Consider the following 18,254-nt stretch of genomic DNA (forward strand, 5'->3'; position numbering starts at 1 on the left):
GGTAGCTGGAGAGGGAGTGGTGGAGACAGGTAAGGGGTGAGCGCAAACGGGGTGGAGGACTTGCACCCTGGGGTATTTTTCCTCAGCACATGAGAGAAGAAGGGGACGTGAGTCTCCCACTGACATTTCTCTGTTGAGTAGCTGCTCAGGAAAGTGAAAAACAGAGTGTCTGGACTCCTCTTCCCCTCCCTTCCCCTGAGTGTCTCACTAATAGCTGCCTGGGATGGATTTCCAGCTGTGTTAATTACCTCTAATTGGCTGCAGCTTTCTGGCCAGCCTCATCTCTCCCCAGGAGGTGATGGCCCTGGTGGGAACAGGGGTGACCTGATCTGACCGAGGAGCTGCTCCTGCTGCCTGTGGTCAGACCCCTGCCGCAGCACAAGTCCTCGCCAGTGCTCAGCGATGAAGCGCTTTGGGCATCTGAATAACTTGGGATGCTCAAGGGAAAATACATGTTTTAGCTCCCGCTACCTTGATAATAACTTTAGAAATGTGCATACAAAAACAACAGGTTTTCCACGTAGGTTTCTTGACACGGACTTCCTTCAGCTGCCTGATTCTGCTGATCTCAATTGGAGCATTATATGAGTTTCTGGGAGCTGTAATGGGAAAATGAACCTTGAAAAGAGAGTTTAAAGTGTTCCTACAAAGACACAATGAAGTTTTCCTTCCCTCCTACCCCAAAGCTAGACTTTGCTTTGTGTGCTTGGAAAAAAGGCTGGTTAAGAGTTTTAGGTGCATTAGGTATCTGCTTGCGCAAAATCTAGGGCTTAGCTGTGAGATAAAAGTAAATCTGGCTTTATTGTTTCTTTTCCTCATTTAAGTGATCACAGAAAGAGCAGCCGTAGCCCTAACGCTGATACTTGCTCCTTTTACGTTTGCTTTTTGCTCATATTAGCATAAGTCAGACTTTGAAATGAATTTTCTGCAAATTTGTTTGTATGAAGTTTGGCACAAAGCAAATTCAAAAGTTGGCATGGCAACAGTGAAGTGGAAACCATTCAGAAATCCAGAGAAACAAGTCTGGCAGCATTTCAGAGTTATTTACCTTGATTTAAAATCTCACTTGTGAATACTGGGACTAGTCTAAAATATGCTGTGCCCCTCTCCATTCTCCTCTTCCGTTAACCTGGTAGGACTCATTAACTGACAAGCCTGTAGGTCTCATATTATCCTTTAATGCCCGTCACAGAAAATTGTGCTAATTAAATAGGTAACAGAATAGTTTGGTGTGGGAGTGAGATTCCCGAGATAGAGTGGACACGTCTACGGGTAATGTGACTGCTTTGAGTAATAATATTTAGCACTAATAAATTAGATTTTGGAACGGTCATAAAAATTCATGCTTGAAGGCTTAAAGTTAATCTCTGTCAGGATAAGACCTTCATTGGCATAGATTATCCTGCATTTACCAATTAAGGAGTTTCTTGTATGTTCCTCAGAAGGCTTGCTTGCTTGCTGGCTCTGAAGACAGGATTGTGTCTAGGCAGAGCATTTGTCTTACTGAGGTGGCAGCTCTCACACCAAGTGCACTGACCCACGGGGATAAGGCAAAAATGGGTGCAATTCCATGAATGTAGGAGACATTAATTGGGGTTTAGTCATTGTGCTGGGATCTGGGAGACTGCCTGCTAACTTTGTTTTAGGCTTCCTATGTGGTTTTGGACAATATGGGTAATTTTTCTGTGCCTTTGCTCATCTGCTTTCAAATAAGAAAATACCACCTGTCTTCCATAAGAGGAACCATCCCTTTTCAGTCGAAACACTAACCCTTTACTGAGTAGGGATCAGTTCTTGCCTCGGGCTGGTACAGTTAAGTACCTGACACTGTACAATCATGGAACATTGACTGAATTTGAGGATTTTCAGTTTTAGCTGTGATGTTGTTGCCACTCTTGATGATAAGGATGACAGCTGTAGTTTTGCATTTTCTAAAATTCATTGGTTTCAGCATTTGTTTTTATGTTTCATTTTCTTGGGTTAAAAACTACTTTTCACACATAATAGCCTGTTTGTTCGATTTTTTTCAATTGTGAGGATGGATAGTAAAGACAATCAGGAGTTAGAAGAAAGTAAAGTAATTTGACAGTATCACTAGAATCTGAATGAAGAAATCAGGGTTAATTTATGATAAAACGCTTCTTTTGCAACACATGTTCTGTCCTATTCACATGGATTTAGCAAAAAAAAAGGTACCACAGAACAAGACACATCTGAAATTTCAGGAGCTGGGGAGATGCTGTCAGATATAATTTGTAACTGTTTTTTCATGTCTGGAAATAAAATAAGTTATAGATGAAAAAGACGAGCTAGAGAGGAAAAGGAACTCTATTTGGATAAGCAATGTTTCCTAGTCATGTGCATGTGAAAGCTGGAAATATAACATGTAAAATAACACCTAAGAAGGAATGGAAAAAAACCACTATCCTGGGAAATGCATGCCCAAGAATCGGAAAGGCAGATACTGCTTCAGAGAGGGAAGATGTGTTTCTGTAGTTACTATGAAACCTCATGAATGAAAATGTCATTCTTTCGGATTTATGATATAAAGTGCATTTTAATGGTAGGCAACAAGCTCTTTGAAAGAAGAGCTGCTGGTCCAGTTCCCATGATGCTGTAAATACACCCCCTCACCCAGAAAAAAAAAATAGCCAGAAAGAAAGAGTTGGAAAACACTATGGTTTCTAATTACCCCCCCACCTTCCACTTCCCTGGCCAGACCACTGCCGCTCTGCTTCTCTCCGCCCCAGGATATTAGTTATCACCCAACCAGCCTCAGATAGCTGCAAAATAATCATTCAGCACGCGTGATACAGCAATTCATTTGCAGGTGCTACTGTCCCAATCTTTCATCGCTCTCTGCTGCTCACACCGAACAGTTTAGAAATATGAATAAAGCCCTCCAGGAAAGCAAAGCAGCCAGAGAAAACGTACGTGCGTGCGTGTGTTTAGTCGCTGGGCTCTGCGCAACCTTCCCTGTTCAAGGCACAACGCCGGCTCGGTGCTCAGCACGCTCTTGGGCTACACCTGGTGCTGGGTCAACGCGCTTGACTTTGCAGGATGGCCAACAGCCTGCCAGAGCAAAGGTGGCCGAAGGTTGCCGCTTTCGGAACATCAGTATGTCATCTGGAGCTGGCAGGGTTTTGCTCGCTGCACATCGCCGGTTCGGCACAGTAGGTATCTCCGCATTTAAGGAACGCGGAGTGGCCAGCAGGGCAATGCCAACGGTATCTCAAATGTGGCCGGCTAATTGCCGCCCTGCCCCTCTGAGACATTGCCAAAACATATATAGGTGCAAAACTTACACAGCAAACGTGCGTACGCTTGGGGTTTGGCTTCTTCTGTGAATTATATACTCAGCCCTGTCAGACTGCAGTTCGTTTGCAGTCCCGCTCAGAGGGGCAAGAAATCGAGCAAGAAGTGCCTGGGTGAGGCTGTGGGAGGGCTCTGGCTGCAGTGGGGACTTCAGTCCTGCTGAAATCCCCAGCCTGGGGACTCGCCACGCAGCGAGAAGCCCATGGGCTCCAGCCCCGTTGAGCTCATTTTCCCTGCAGGTTCCCCTCCGTGCAGGACCCTCCTCGGTACCTCTCCAAAGCCCACTGGCGCGTTCACAGGGGTGGGAGAAATGGGGCGCTGCCTCTCCTCCCACGGCTCGGGCAATCCCCACGGGGTTGTGCGACGCCTTTTGCAAATGTTGCATTCATGTGCAATGTGTAAATGTGTTTATTTGATCTTTATGGCTATATGTGTGTCTTCTACCTGGCGCAACCAGAAGCTTTAATTGGCTACCGTGTCACCTGCTTCAATAATAAATATCCCAATTAGATAAAATTAGGCTTATTAGTTCAGTAACTACTTTGTGTTATGTATCATGCATGAAGGCGCACAAATGTTGCTGGACAGTTTCACGAACCGAATACACAGACACGCATTCAGGTCTCATGCTGGGGACTCGCTCCTGTGCCTCTGCTTGAAGCAGCTAACAATGTGTTTCCTCACAAAATATAGAGACTTTTGATACTGGGCGACACTGTTACAAAACAGGTTTATGTGACCATTTGCAACCTTGAAATACCTTAACATAAAATCACTCGCCCGCAACGCGCCTGTTTTCTAACCTGTAGGAAAGGTGTGATGACCGCTAGTCGGTTTATAGGGGCAGCTTAAAAATGAAAGGCTGATGCCCGTGTTCTCAGTTCTCCATTTCCCAGGGAAGTCTGAAGGACTCTTGATGCCAAGCTGCTTTGAAAATCTAGCCCTTAATTTTGGGAACTCTTTCAAGATAAACTGTTGTTATTGTTGTTTTTTCCAGCTTTCAGCAGATCCCAGATACAATTTGTGATATTGTATTTCTGTCTCCCATCAGCCAAAGTAAGGCAGTGCGCAGCCACCTTGTAACAAACAGAAGAAAGGCAAGTGACTTTGTCATACCTATGATGAAATATTTGTATCTGATTTTGTATCAACTCTGAGACAAGGACCAGGCTGGCTTTTGTCCAAAACAGTTTGTTCATCTTTAGCTGACAAATGGGACTAAAAAAAGGTCTTTATACTCAGTCTCTGGCTATTGTTGGCATCATGCTCTATAATCCCTTCTGTTGGGTTATCAAACCATCATAAAAATAGTCAGGCTTTTTTCCCCTCCAACACTGAGGGATACTTTTCATATTCTAATCCCTTTAAGGTGAGGCAATTTGACACCTAATATAGTTTTCAAGACAGAATACGTTACAAAGGCAAAATTAAGTAGTAACATTTATTCTCCGATTGCCTTCATAATCTCCTAACACATCTTGGCACGCTTAGCTTTTTTTATATTTCCGACGTGCCTAAGAGATGAAAGTTATCAGTGTAAAGAAACACAAAAATAATTAAGGATGCTGTCACAGGTGATTATGATATTTATTCATGCACATCTGGGGGCTTCTAAGGCTTATGGCACGGTTCAATAGAAATGACAGGGTTGGGGTTTTTTTTTTAGTATTAACAGTTATTAAATGTGTCAAAGCTAGTGAAGTCAGAGGAGCTTTACGAAGACAAATGTATGAGCAGCGTGACAGCTGGTGAAACTCATTGATGAATTCTAGTAAGACTGATTGGAAAGAATCACCCCAACTTCTTGTGTGTTGGTGGATTTTAAATTAATTATATTTTAACTTATTATTTGGAGACAGACCTGAGAATAAATTTGGGGAGCCCAATGTAAGTAGCCATTCAATAAATGAGAGAGAAATAGAAAAGTAATCAACATTTTAGCTGTGTACAGAATGAAAAAGAAATCAAACACTGAAAATATTATTACAATGCCATTAACATAAATCAATTGCGTGCTCTCTCCTCAGAATCTTTTTTCATTTCTGGTCATCCTATCTCATAAAGTCTTTAATGGATATAAAAAGAGTGCAGAGATTGACAATGAAAAATATTAGAGACGTGTAGAGATTTTTGTAAGAGGGGAGGCAACAAACTGGGACTGCCTAGAAAAAAGCTTTAGCTCCAATAGGAGACTTAAAAACCTCAGCAGGACCAAGGTGGGTTGTAGGCGCAAAATGTGGTCCCTTGACCTCCTCACTTACCTCCTCCCTCGCCCTCAGGGTCCCTAAACTCCATAAGCATGTTGGGTTTTTAATTCAAGGTCCCAGAGGCTCACGGTTGTGCATCTGAGTGGCAGCTGCTGCTGCGGGTCACGGAAAAGCCCTGCGGCACCGAGGTACGTGGCAAGGGGGAACAGCTCGCCCCTACTTTTGGGACAGGCACGACCGACCGCAGCCCAGCCTGGGGCTCTTCCCAGGGCCTGCGGTTATAGAAACAGTCAAGATGGGCCAAAATACTCTTTAAAAAGATGCGGTTCTCTGAAAGACCAATCGGACGTCTCGACCTCGAGAGCCGGTTCTGTGCCACATACCCCTTGGTGGAGGTGGGATTTCAAGCCTTTCCTCTCGGCGCCTTCTCTGGGTACCTTGGTTTGGGGAGCGTCCAGCGCAACGCACCGGCTGACTTCGAGGATTTTAAGTCCCTGGCCCCTCCAGAGCCACCTGCTAAAATGAAGCTTCTAAGACTTCTTTATTATGCTAAAATATTTGCCACAAGATACGCACCAATTGCTTAATACAACTTAAAAAAATCTAGAAATTTCTGTAGGTAAAGAGAGCATGTATCAGTGTTATTGAGCAAGCCGAATTTTTTAAAGGATATGTTATCTCATGCTTTAAGGTATAAATCAAACATGCAGCCGCAGCGGGCTCGGGCAATGGTTCCCTTCTTGGCTGTTTCCTCTGTGGTTTTGTGCCGTCCCCGGGAGGAGACGCGCAGGCTGGTGTGAGCCCCAGACACGATGCAACTTGGAGATCCTGTGGGCAGAACTTCTCGAGGCGTTTCAGCAAAGGGGAAGGAGACCTGTCTTCCCTGCCATTGCATTCGGGGTGGGCTCAGCCCCCAACTCACACAGGTGCTCCTGACACCTCATCCCTTCTACCGTTCTCCTTGTCAAATGGAAGAGAGAAAAGAAACGGCATTTCTGAGATGTAAATAAGGTTTAACGAGCGGGCCTTGGAGTTGTTAAGGAACTCGCACGCTTATGCTTAAGTCATTTTGGTGGTTGATTTAGAGCCAAATCCTGCTGGCCTTACTGAAGCAATTAGCCTGATTATCGCTGGAGGGATACTCGCACAATTAAGGTGAGCAGTGTTTGCTCTTTTTTCTAGGAACCAGTTGCCTGTGCAAAAGTAGCTGACACAGTAGTGGTGCTGAGGCGGTACGGTGACGGGCACTTAGAGAAATCTTCAGACACAGATGAAAGCCTGGTGTCTTTCAAAGAAGAGGGACTGATAGATGGACCGTCTGCCTGACACTGTTCTGAGTGGAAAGCTAAAACCTGACGGTGAGAGACATGTCCTCACGTGTTTGCTTTGTGGGACTGCGACTGTTGTTGCTTCCCCAGCTTCTCCAAAGGAGGGAACCGGCTAATTAGATCTACAATTGCCATTTATCAAAAAGAGCATCTGAAGTCTTCCAGTGCTTTTTTTTTTTCCTCCCTTCTCTCCCTGCTATTTCTAAGGCACCTATCAATGTGGTACACAAGTACCATCTGGATACCTGGCTAGTGACCAGCAGGCTGTGATACGTGAGGCTTTTAGAGACAAGAAGATGGAGAGTAGAAAGAGTAGACAAAGAGTGGAAAGAGTAGACAAACAGCATGTTTTGATGGAGGCTGAAGAGGGTGTAAGTGAACTTAGAAACAGAGGGGCCTGAGAAATTATTTTGTCCAAGATTTTCTGCTCAAAGAAGGCGTGGAGTATGTGAAATCTTCTAGGAACCTCCCTAGGTATATTTAAATTGCCTGACAAGCGTGCTTGCAGCCTAGCAGGGCTGCTGCGTGGACTCCATAGGTGAACATACCCTGGAGCAGGAACATCTCTGCGGAGGAAACGTCCTCCTGCTTTGCCAGGAGAACCTCTACACGTTGCTCTGGATCCCAGCGCGTATTTGCGTTTACGGCACAGATGTGCTGGAGTTTTAGTAAGGAAGGGCACAGCACTGAGACTGAGAGTCCTGATTTTCTTACCCCTCACCCTGAACTCAAGGAAATTTAGAATTTTTATTTGGCTCATAAGAAATCAAAGACACTTTACATGATGGGTATTTGCCTTTTTGATCGCTCTTAAGAGTTTATGAATAGTCTAGTCCAAGGTTTTAGTGTGAAGACACTTGTGTCTTCTTGCTGATGATAAATTCACTCATGTCAATAGAGTTCACTGGTTGTGTTAGTGCTGTCCCCCATGTGGGTGCGTGTGTGTGAGGAAAATAATGTCTCAGCCTGGCAGAATATCATTGCTAAGAAAACTTCTGTTGTCAATTACTGGGAATTTTCCCTGAACTCTGATGATTCTGGTGTAGAGTTAGGGCTTCTGGTGTTATGACAGAATTTTGCAAGTTCTGTGATGGCTTTTGACAGTCTAGGTCCCAGCAGGGAAAGATGCCTCACTTGAAATCAATCAACTTCTTCATCACACAGGGAAAAAAGAAAAAAGAAACCCGCCTAGAAACTCAAACCTAGTTTAAAAGGGGATCCTCTCTGACTGAGCTGAGTTACCGCAGATATCTCTATACTACAAGCATATTCATGTAGGGAACCATCTAAAGGCAGGCGCACCTAACAAAGACATCCTGTTCACGCTTAATGCACCACATAAATTGTGTTAAAATGCAGAGTTATTTTGTAAGTTCTTACTGAATAAGCGCATCCACATATGCATCTCTGAAGAGATTTTTAATTAACTGCTTTCAATCATTTTCTTTTTGTAAAATTAGAACAATGATGGAATAGACTGGCTGTAGAGTTTGGCCAAGGAAAGATTATACTAATCCACTTGAAATATGACTAAAACAGAAAACAAGAAGAGATAAAAGCAATTTCTTTTTCAAAGCCTGTTTACCTGTGACAATATCCTTCTAAATCAGCTGCACACAAATTACGGGATCATCTTAATTAAACTCTACCAAAACCATTTTGCTGTGGACTTCTTGGGATATTTCACAACCAGACAGTATGTCCTGTGATGCTTTTTGAAAGATGGGGGAACACTTGTTTCATGCAATTAATAATTAGGAGAGCAGCAGAGCTTTCAAAGAGCAGAGTGGCAGCAAGATCAACATATCGTATGGAAGTAAACGAAGAGGGGGAATTTGTCAGAAGTTTATGCTATGCCCTGATGCATCATTAACATGAGTTTTCAAAAGCCAGGGGACTTTTCATTTGCAGATCCTCCAGTTAATAAAATGCTATGGTTACAAATGAACTTTCTTTGTTCCCTGCCTGGATTATTGCTCCCTAGGCCTTGAAGTATATATGCTTTGTTGAAGGAATCGAAAGAAGTCCTAGTAGCCTTCCTTCTGAAACTCTCATTTCCTAGATCAGTAAACTCTGCCAAATCACAACAGTCCTCCTCACACCAGGTCTGCAAAGACTATTTTTCACACCTGAATCAATTCTTTCCCTATCACCACAACAGCAGCTCTGGAATTCAACATATAAGCTTAAAAACTGCTCATCAGTAGCTAGATGGGCCCCGACAATCGAAGACCAAGGAGGGCAGACAAGCTGTCGTCCTTTCTTGCCCTTCAGTTCTTTTATAACTTTTGGGCTCTGCAACATCTTTTTGTGGTCAAGGTGTGATCATCTGAAGCCTATTTCTGCAGAAGTCCCACTGGGTCATTAGGACAGAGGAATTTAGGGTGGTTTGGATAGAAAACCTGCTGTACCAGGACTGTGACTGCTCCTTGCTCCCCATACCTCACCCCTGGCTATGCCCTTCTCCTGCTTTTCTTGCACCAGCTCCAGTGCTTGTTGGATCCCAACTGGGCTCCCCCAGCCAGTCAAAACCAAAGCACAGTTTTCCTGAAGGTTTTGTGAGCTGAACTGGCTCCCCAGAGGGCCAGGTGTGAGCCTGGGAAGGTGCAGGAGAGGGTGGCTGGGTGGGAAGGGGAAGGGGAAGGCAGCGGGACTGGGCGATGCCAGCCCTGGGGCAGCTACAAGCTGCCAGGGCAGTCTGGCTGCTGGGTCCCCTGGTCTGCCCCCCCCCAAAAAAAAAAACCATACACTTTTAACCGAGGTCAGAACATCAGCCTGTTCGGCAGTAGCGCTGAGGAGCACACCTGCTCCTGTGGATGGAGAGGGACGCAAGTCTCCAGGAGGATTTTATATTCCTTTGTTTCCTCTGACTTTGATTTAACCATGGGCTGTGATGCTTTAAGTACCAGATATTAATTAGAAGTGGTAGGGAGTGTGTCCCAAAGGGACCATACTCCTGGCCTTCTCACCATTCCTAGTTTGACTTATTTCAAGTTATTGCTCTGAAACATTATTTATTCACTCAGGAGCCTGACGTTTATAAGGCCTATCTAAATTTGCAAATAACTAATGGTTGTCAGTAAGAAGTACCACTCTGCTGAGGTGGAAAATAGCTTGCCCGCTAGTAAAATACAGCCAAGTATACTGAATGTTTTCTGCAACAATTCTTTAAGGCAGGCAATGTTATCTTGTGCCCTCTTTGGTACCGTGCCTCAGCAGGCACACAAGGACAGTGCTGTCCAGAGGGCTCCTGCCAGGACGGTGACCTTGGACAGATGAACCACCTTGGGCTTAAGCAGAAACTTCAGTCCCTCTCTGATCCACTGAAAGGGAAGTGGGGAAATAGGACAAATGCTCTTTTGTCTCCTCTGGTCTTCAAAATCCTTCTAACAGTGGTTCGTTTAGGACAATGCAGTGGCACGCAGAGCGGGAGGAACACAGAATTCAGACAAAATTGCTGGGTACCTGGGGATGGCTGGGGCACAGGTCCTGACTGCTCCTGTCCGCTGTCTGGGTATCTAGCTACAACCCCCTTTCAGTGATTTGGCGACAACATCTACAGCTAGTGTGACTTTTTTTTCCTTTCTTCTGAAAAAGACCTTCCCCGCTGCTTTTGGATCTACCAGTTCCCTGTGATGGGGAGTTGTGGTGCAGATCAGTGCCAAGGGGTTCATGTCCTGGTTTCAGCTGGGATAGGATTAATTTTCTTTCTGGTAGCTGGTACAGTGCTGTGTTTTGGGTTCAGTACGAGAAGAATGTTGATAACACACTGATGTTTGCAGTTGTTGCTAAGTAGTGTTTAGACTAAGTCAAGGATTTTTCAGCTTCTGATGTCCAGCCAGCAAGAAGGCTGGAGGGGCACAAGAAGTTGGGAGGGGACACAGCCAGGGCAGCTGACCCAAACTTGCCAAAGGGGGATTCCATACTGTGTGATGTCGTGTCCAGCATATAAACTGGGGGGAGTTGTGTGGGAGAGTCTGATCGCTGCCTTGGGACTGGCTGAGCATCGGTCAGCAGGTGGTCAGCATTGCATTGTGCATCACTTGTCTGTCTTGGGTTAAGTTTCACTCTTTTTTTTGTTATCTCCCTTTTCGCTCATTATTATCATTAATTTTTTTTATTTATTTTTTATTTAAATTATTAAACTGTTCTTATCTCAACCCATGAGTTTTGCTTGTTTTCAATTTTCCTCCTCATCCAAGGGGATGGCTGTGGAGGAGTAAGTGAGTGGCTGTGTGGTGTTTAGTTGCTGGCTGGGGTTAAACCATGACAGTTCAGCAGGCGAGATAGGCTGGTGCAAGCTTTGATGAGGTTTTGTCCAGTTATGTGATGCAAAGGGTTACCTAAAGAGCTTGTGCGTTTTCTAGAGTAGTTTTGAAAGACTGTTGAGGACCTCAAGGCTGCCAGGTCACTCCTCCTGTAGAGTTATAGAAGGAGATGATAAATAAATAGTGGGGATGCCCAGGTGTATTTGTGACTGTGTTGCTGCCTCCAACCTTTCAAGGATCTTAGAAGAAGATGCTACAGGTCCAAGATGTTGCTGTGTGTCCCTGCAGGGCTTATCAGTGGGAGCTCTCTGCTCTCAACCAAGTATCAGAGGCACCAAAGCAAAGACCAGAGGGGCAACCATCAATGTGGGCAGAGAGCACTGGGATTTGACTTTTTTTGTGTTTTTCCTTTAAAAATTAACTTCTTCTTTAAAAGTGGTCCATACATATTTTTCCCACTTGGCACAAGCAGAGATGAGGGTTAATTGTGGGTAATGGGACAGCTTTATATTAAGAAAGAAAAAGTATCTGAAGACCTAATAGGCGTTTTAGTGGTATCCAGGGGGAGTTCCAGGGGGAGTTTCAAGTTGGATTTCATTCCAGACTACATTAAGTCAATTTTTGTCCTAGCAAAGATCCTCTGTGTTTGCTTTGCTTTTAGTTCCTCTAATTCTTGCTCTCTTACTCTCCCCAGGCAGTATTAATCTGGCGCTACACAGAAGAATCTGGGCCTGACAGAATACGAACACGCATGTGTTGCCCGTAGTGACCCTCACTGCGTGGCTCACACATAGCGCTTGCCGAGTGCAGTTTAGGCACGTTTCTCCTTTTGGAATAAATAAGGATATCTAGGATCAGTGGACTTTAAAATAATTGAAAAGGTAAAAAAGTCCATCTAATGGGGGCATAACACTGCCGGCTGGCTCTGTGCAGTCGCAGCAACCTTGTTGATTCAGCACTTGCCTGACTTTAATAAAGTGGGAAGTAGTTGGACAATACAGCTCACTTGGTAGGAGACCTAAGGTTTCCTCCTTTTTGACATAAGTACAGTGCAAAAATAATTCAAAAGGCAAACATATTCCTGCTTGATAACCTTTTCCTTCTCATTTGTCTCTGAGATAAAACACTTGACAGAAATTCTTCTCTCAACTGATTTTCGCCACTTTTAAACCATGCACCAGATGTTAGTTAGATAGTTTTCTTCTTGTCTGTTATTTTCAGAACTCTTCTGTGCCATGTCATCAGACCCCTGCGTGACAAAAGCCAAACCACGTCACCCCCTTGCTTGACTGCACCCGTGGCGAGCACCCAGGTAGCCCCCGCACGGGGAAGGATCGGGAGCGACGGCTCCAGGGCTTGCCATGGACTGGGTCTGGTACGACCGTAAACCTTGAGGTTAATGACCCAAATTCACTAGATCCATTGTTCAAAATTGTACAGGTGTATTTATGTGTTCACGCTGTGTCAGTCCCTACCTCCTACGTACACGCTCTGTGTGTGGCTGGTCGCCCTCTCTGCCAGAGATCACCCTCATTTTTCCCCTCTTTCAATGCTTTCTCTCCTGCACTTATTGCATCGCCGGTGATGCTCTCTTGCTGTCCTCCCTGTTGGCCGTCTTCATGTCACGCAATGTGTGAGACAGGCACAACAGGAGAGGCTACAATGTGGAAAATTTAGAAATTTCCATGATGGTGGGTTTTTTCCCTTTTATTTTGGCTGCACACACGGTTTCCACAGGCATTGTGGGCTTATACAGGAGAGTTAGGGAGAATAGGGGGACGTGGCAAGCACTGTGAGAGAACGGCCCGTGCAGTGCACGATGGATGATGCTGACTACTCATTTTAACAGAGCTGCAAGAATTCAAACACTTTTCATGAATATTCATATGAAACTGAAGGCTGTTTAACCCGGCTCTCACATCTGTCTGGTGGGAGCACTTCAGTGCTTATGTGTTGCTCATACGACCACTTGCAAGACATGAATTTTAAACCTGACCGCTCAGATAGTGATGGAAATCCAATATGAAACAGTATTCTTGGTTGTGAAATTTGCATTTCACTTTCTGTAAGTTGGCTATACAAATCATCTAATCGAGGAACACCACATGACTGAACTAAGCAACACAGTATGAATTTGCAAACATTTGCCATTCCCAGAAGATCTGTAAGCTGAGAGTTACTCACTGAAGAAATTCCCAAATAATATCAAATAAATAAATAAATTAGCAAATTGCATGAGCTCCACAGACAATTCATAAGCAGAAGGGCAAGTGAGATTCATGGCAAAAAGTACTTATTGAGCTTCTGAAGAAAACAAGGAAATTGTTTCTCGGCACAGTAAATCAATCTGATGCAGTTTGCTTCGTTATCTGCTGTGTGTTGATGGAGCGAAGGGAATGCTGAGAGATTTGGAGTCACTTCTGACAGGATCTCAGATGAATGGATATTTGCTGCTGGCAGAAGTTTTTGTAAGTGGCAAATTTGTCTGGAATAGTTTTGAAAGCAGATTTAGTTTTGGATCATGGGATTTGCAATATGTCTTACTTTAGAGTTGAAAATGCCTGAAATATGAACCTGCTCCTGATACAAAATTTTGCTTTGCATTTTGCCTTAGCTGGAGCTTTACGTTCAGGCCCATTCCCTGAGCACCGCCGCCTGTATTTCCATTGCATCGTTAGTACACTATCCTCACCCTTATTTGCAAGGCAGGGCTATTACCCTGCCCATTTTGCAAAGAGGCTGGGGGACTTGCCCAGGTCCCCCGAGAAGTCTGTGGCTGGGTGCAGGTTGAACGCAGCCTCCCACGTCCTTGTGGTTTTACCCCTTCAGCCCCTTCCCTCCGAAAGGCGCCGATGTAAAACAAAGTAAAATTGTCTAAGCCTCTGGACAAAAGTGAGACGGAGAAGGAAAAATAGGTACTTGATTTCCACATGCATTGCTCGTTTCTGACACAGATTTAATATCTCTGCGTAACATCTCTTTGATCCATACGGCAAACCGCTAGAAACAATTTCTCTGGAAGAAAGTTTTCACTGTTATCCTTATGTACTAAGTAGTGTATATAACACAGGTCAAAATGATTTTTTCCCCAATTTGCAATGTGAAGTAGTGCAGTTGATGGAAAAGTTGTTGGTTGGATCAAATGGAGAATATTTATGTTATGTTTCTTAAAAGGAATTCTTACCATTCCTGGTCCAATATTGCTTCTCTTTGGCACAATCTGTATTTATTTTGGCTGAATGCATTTAGCACTTTTGTTGTTAAATTGTCATTAGTGTTTTGTTATTAAATGAATTTTTTCATGACCTATTTACAATGTGGTATAATACACTGAAATTCTCCTTGAAGGGAACGTTAGTTAGGATGAGTAAATTCAAATTACTTGGTAAGTCCCTGCTATAAAGGAATTCTTCTTCTAATTAAGATTTAATGAAAACAATCAGTCTAACAGAATTCTCTAAGTTGTGAGCTTTTGACAACAGTGTTGTAAAGTATGCTTAATGACACCCACATTAAAGTAGATTAAAAATGGCACCATAACCTTAATTTTAAAATTTAGCATGGCAAGTGATACCATACTTCTTACTGCAAGATATGACTCTCAGCTTCTTAAGTGCATTTTTAATAGCTCCTGTGAGAAGCATTTCCGTAAGCAGAACATTTTATTGTTACTAAATACCACTCACTCTGAAGTCTCTCTGTTGTTTGGAAATGAAACTTTAATGCACAAGTCGAAACAATTCATCAATGCAGGGAGCATCACACTCGGATCAAACACACCAAATGATAAGGATTCTGCATACGCACGGAGAGAAGATTTTCATTCTTTAAGTTCCCGCTACTTATCTTGGTCATATGCAATGACAAAAATGCAAACTTGCAGCCCAGCACTGAGCAGGACCCCACGCAAACCTCACTGCCCTTTTTTTTTTGCCACGCGGACCTGACTCTCTGATGTTTGGACATTTTCTTGTCTAGTAATGCTGAACAGGCGCATCATAAAAAAAGTACATGAGGCTTCTAACTTTGCATATTACCTCTTGGGCTTCTGGCTGGGAAGAAACCAGGTTTTTTCAAGGGGAAGCTTTCCTGTTATGCTACTGACCGTTCATTCCCCCCTCAGCCCTTGTTCCCAACCCTTTCAGCATCCAACTAAATGTCATTTACATCCTTCCCCACAGCGTTGTTTCTCAGAGGGAGGGAGGGAGGGAGAGTGGCAGGGGTCTGGCAGCGGCACAGGAGGAAATCGAACCTTTTTTTCTGTCTGAAACTACAATTCTCGTCCAGCAAAACAATGCCAACAGTGCAGAGGAAGCTTTGATTATGCAAAATGGATGGACACATCACGCCTTTTTTTGCAGTAGGTTATAACCTAAGGAGTTCCTCACCCGGAAAATCCCTCCCGCCCCCCCACCCTGGCTCTGTTTTCTCCTTTTCAAATGACATCGGTGGCACTCCAGACACATTTTACACATTAATAGCATGTCCCCCTCATCTTACAAGCTCCCTAGCTTTCCTCTTCCCCTTTTATTTTAGGGCAGCTTCCCCTCTCCTCCCATCTCAGAAACAGCCCAGCAGGCTCAGTAAAAAAAAGGAGTAAAGTGTTTTCTGCATGACCTCTATGTATTTTACTCCGTGGGAAGAGCAACGTGGAATGCACCCTCAGCAGGCGGCGAGATTTGAACCGGTTTGTCCTCAAGGCATTTCTGCCATAAAACGCAGGACTATCAATAGTATTTCCACCCTTGGCTCTCCCCCCACCCCCACCCCCCCCCCAGGTCCCATCACCCCCTCCCCACGGCCGCCTCGCCGCTGCTGCCCACTGCACCTGGGTGGGCTGGCTCGGAAAGCCGGGGAGCAAAGCGCAAACAACGGGCACCGACCAGCAACAGCTCCCTTTGTTTTCCATGCAAATCCTACCTCCGAGAGTTGTCACATCTTCCTCCGAGGCGAAGCCTAATTATTAACAAACAGAGATCCAGCGGAATCCTCCAAACTGCCACCGGTTGTTAAGCGCTGTCATCGTTCCCTCCTGGTGCTTAAACCTTTTTGGACCATTAATGTCACAACCCCCGCTAACTCATAGCTTAGTACTCCCTGCTCAAAATGTCTGAAATAGTTTGGAAGGACAATAGGAATGACAGGCACACTAGACAGCCATGCTTGAAATTAGTTATCTCAAGCTGACTTAAGGCTGTTTCGTAGTGCTTTTAAGGCATGCACTCGGTAGGGTTTATTAACCTAGGCTAGACATGCCATTCCTGCTTTTATTCAGTGCTGTAATAGGATGGCTGCTAGAAATGCAGCGATAGGTCTAACCCCATTCATCCCTCCGTAGCTTTTAAACCTCCCCGGGAGAGGAAATAGCTTCAGTCATCCTTAAACTTACTGAGGCTACCGTTCTGCAGAGCAGGGTTTCACACATTGTTTTGAAACTAAGGAGAAAATCACTCCCGGGAACGGAAGGTGCCGTAGCTCTCACGACTGTTGTGAACGGCAAGATGAACGCGACGGCATCCGCCCCCACCGCAAGCCGAGGCTGTCGCAGGAGTTGGTGGAAGTGGCGGTTGGAAGCTGAAAGTTCATAAAACTCTATAAGGCAGAGGTGGCACAAAGCAAACGAAGGGGACGCGTGGACCGTACCGTGGTTTTTATTTACAGAGTCACGGATGTGCGCTACGCTACGCTTCCCAAAAGGCAAAATACACTTTGCGGCTAGCAGGGTCTCGCGATCTAAATTTGCAAGTTGACAGCACCTGGGGTAATGATGAGCAGAAGAAACGTGAGCGATGCTCAGCATTCGCAGTGCCTGTGATGTGGGCGAGAGGGGTGGTGAGAGGATGCTATTGGAGGCTCCCGTTTTCGGTAAAACCGTGCGCATCTCCAGATCCCAGGTCAGACATATTAGTGCTCTGCTGACGCCTTGGAACCTTTTTCTTCTTGGTTGCCAGTTAATAACCAGCCCAGGTCAAGATGGAGCAAAGCTTGTTAACATCTGCTGTCGGTTCGGTGTTGCTGATCTCAGTGTGGTCCCTAGTGGACAAATGTAGAAGCCACCAGCACAGATGTGTCACTGCCAGCAGCAATGGCACACGGGCTGAAGGACCGGAGAGGCAACCTGGTGCCAAGGCAGGCTGGGAGAGAGCAAGTGGGGAGTTAGCATTTTTGCTGCTTGTTCAGCACCTGCCTGACTTTTTGGTACGACCAAGTTCACAGCCCTTGGCTTAAAATGAAGATGCCACGCATGGAGAGGTCTCAGAAATGAATGGCGTTTAGAGAGATTAAGGAGGAAAGCAGATGACGGTGGAAACCCAGCTGTGGCTGCCTGACACCGTGGGAATGAAGGTGTTAAGAGAGCACTAATGGCAAATACGCATTAGGTTTTTAAATGATTGGGACCTGAGGGCACTGAGGGCTGGTTAAGGTGTGAGCCTTCTCCTCTGAGAAGTTCTGGTTTGGATTTGTGTTGGTCCTTTGCACTGGTGACTGTTACAGACTATTTGAAAGTTGCTCTTGCAGGACAGGAGGCTGCTGGTCCGTGCTGAACTAGCTGGTAAATCCTGCCTTGTTCCTAGGGGGAAAGTGGCCAACTTAAAACCCTCTTTTTTTCCCACATCGCTTCTTGCCACCAACACATCAGGTGCCCACACTGCCAAGGGCTGTACCTAACAGCACGTCAGTGTGTGTGCTCAGCGTGGGCTACAGGTCTCCCCTCCTTCTCAATTGGCCTTCATGAAAGCTATTGAGTGAAAACAAGCTTGTTGCTGGCGCAAGCAAGCCATGGATGCTGATGGGGACATCTGGGGCTACCACAAGCATGACATTTGCCCCTGAATCAACATTGCTCCTAATGGGGCTGCCTCTGCGTTCTGTGCTTCCCTATGCCTGCACTGGCTGTTGCTCTTGGACATCCTCCCTTCCCCTTCCCCCCCCCCCCCCCCCCCCCGCCGCCTCGCACCTTACACAGTCACTGTGTTGGAGGGGAAGTCTCAGGGTTTTGTTTCTCAGTTTACAGCGGGGGGATTATTAGCGCCTTAAGCTTCTCCCAAAATTGGTGGGAGCAAAGGGGACTCTGAATTTTGTAGGCATGAATCTTGGGGAGGACCATTACGTGCTGACTGCTAGCACAGCTGCCA

The 18,254-nt window shown here is 45.2% G+C and overlaps 1 protein-coding gene across 3 annotated transcripts in view; it reads right to left on the reverse strand.

The window, feature by feature from the left end:
- Nucleotides 1–18,254, reverse strand: part of LOC126039180 (calcium-activated potassium channel subunit beta-2) — a 153,331-nt gene that overhangs the window by 88,016 nt on the left and 47,061 nt on the right. Inside the window, exon 1 of one of the 3 annotated variants that reach the window (XM_049801892.1) lies at nt 16,039–16,333. The exons of the other annotated variants lie outside the window; for them this stretch is intronic. The gene's annotated coding sequence lies outside the window, so the exon portion shown is untranslated. Of the gene's footprint in view, nt 1–16,038; nt 16,334–18,254 lie in introns of those variants that run through there. 3 annotated transcript variants of the gene reach the window in all.

The sequence above is a fragment of the Accipiter gentilis genome, chromosome 6 (assembly GCF_929443795.1).
Source record: "Accipiter gentilis chromosome 6, bAccGen1.1, whole genome shotgun sequence".
NCBI classification, from domain to species: domain Eukaryota; kingdom Metazoa; phylum Chordata; class Aves; order Accipitriformes; family Accipitridae; genus Astur; species Astur gentilis.